The following is a 1770-nucleotide window of genomic DNA, read 5'->3' on the forward strand; positions in this document are numbered from 1 at the left end:
TAAAATATATCTTTGAATTGCCACATGTTTTACATTTAACGTTGAAGAATATAAAAGAAATAAATGAATCTTGTTCAAGAGATATTTTTGACTTCCTTGGGTCACCTTTATGGAATGAGATTTTGAAAAATTATACTGATAACATAGTAATACCGATTTTTTTATTCTTTGATGATTTTGAAATTAACAATCCATTAGGTTCTCACGCTGGCATTCATAAATTAGGTGCTGCTTACATATCAATTGCTGGTATACCAATAAAATATTAATCTAGACTGGAGAACATTTTTTTTAGCTTTGTTATGCCATTCGTCTGATAGGGTCAGCTATGAAAATCGTGCTATATTTAACATCTTAATTGAGGAATTGAGCTTTTTAGAAACAAATGGTATTGAAATTGTATCCAATAGTAAAAGATATAAAATTTACTTTGTATTAACTTTAATTTTAGGCGATAATCTAGGAGTTAACAGTATTTTAGGATTTTCAGAAAGTTTCTCTAGTCGATTCTTTTGTCGATTCTGTAGAGCTACCAAAGAACAATGTCAGGTATTATGCAAATCTGAGCCTTATTCGGGATACCCTGTATAGGAATACGCCGAGCGGCCGAGAAAGTACGTTTTCGGTTTTTGATCGCTTATAACAAGCGACTACGATACTAGAGGAAGCGAGATAGCGAGAGAGCGCGGCTGTCCTTTTCGCTCTAATACTCGCTTGTAGAGCGAGAAGGACGGGCGCTGTCTCTCGCTGTCTCGCTCGCTCTCGCGGTGAAGACGGCCGACTCGATGCCGGTAGGTGTCTGCTTGGTGGGGGTACAAGTGGTGGGGCTAGTTTCCGTGTTGCCGGGGAGCCAAATGTGCATTACTGCTTACAGGAGCGAACGGTTCCCAGTGATGCACATTTGGCTTTCGGCAACACGGAAAACCCGCCCCACCACTTTTACCCCCACCAAGCAGACACCTACTGGTAGCGAGTCGGCCGATTTCGCCGCTGCGTGAGAGCGAGCGAGACAGCGAGAAAGAGAGCGTCCGTCCTTCTCGCTCTACCTAAAGTAACTCGTAAATACAAGCGAGTATTAGAGCGAAAAGGACGGCCGCTTTCTCTCGCTGTCTCGCTTCCTCTACTAATCGCTAGTTATAAACGACCGAAAACCGAAAATGTACTTTCTCGGCCGCTCGGCGTATTCCTATATAAGGAATAAAGAGACGTGCGCACACATTCTAGATAACGATTTTAATAAATAGATTTTAATAAATTTTAATAATATCATATAACCCTCCCATTAATAGCAAAAAGATTTTAAAACGCGACAGTTTACAAAATATTAATTGTTTGCGATTTTCGAAAAATATGTAAGTGTTACATATTTTTTAATATATCAGAAATTGATACTAAATGTTCCAAAAAGAATATAAACTTTCTCAGTATTTTTCGTAGATGTAATTATTCATATAAAAGTTCCGGGAAAACTTTGCATTAGGGGGTTAGGCCACCTTGCGGGTAAAAAAAAGAGTGAATTTTGCGAATTTTTTTCAAGCGTATAATAAGATAAGTCGCTTTTTTCTCTAGAGGTCTTTATTATATACAAATAAAGAACGATTAAAAAGGGCAATTAAGAGCCTTAAACGCAGTACTTAGTGCGTGAATCAAAGTATAAATATATTTCTAATCAGTATTCCATACGTGATATACAATTCTGAACGTTTCGGCTATCTTCAAGCCATCTTCAGCAGTCTCCATTAACAATAAATTAGTTAGTTCGCCATAACG

Source organism: Trachymyrmex cornetzi, unplaced genomic scaffold (genome assembly GCF_001594075.2).
Source record: "Trachymyrmex cornetzi isolate Tcor2-1 unplaced genomic scaffold, Tcor1.1 scaffold63, whole genome shotgun sequence".
NCBI lineage: Eukaryota > Metazoa > Arthropoda > Insecta > Hymenoptera > Formicidae > Trachymyrmex > Trachymyrmex cornetzi.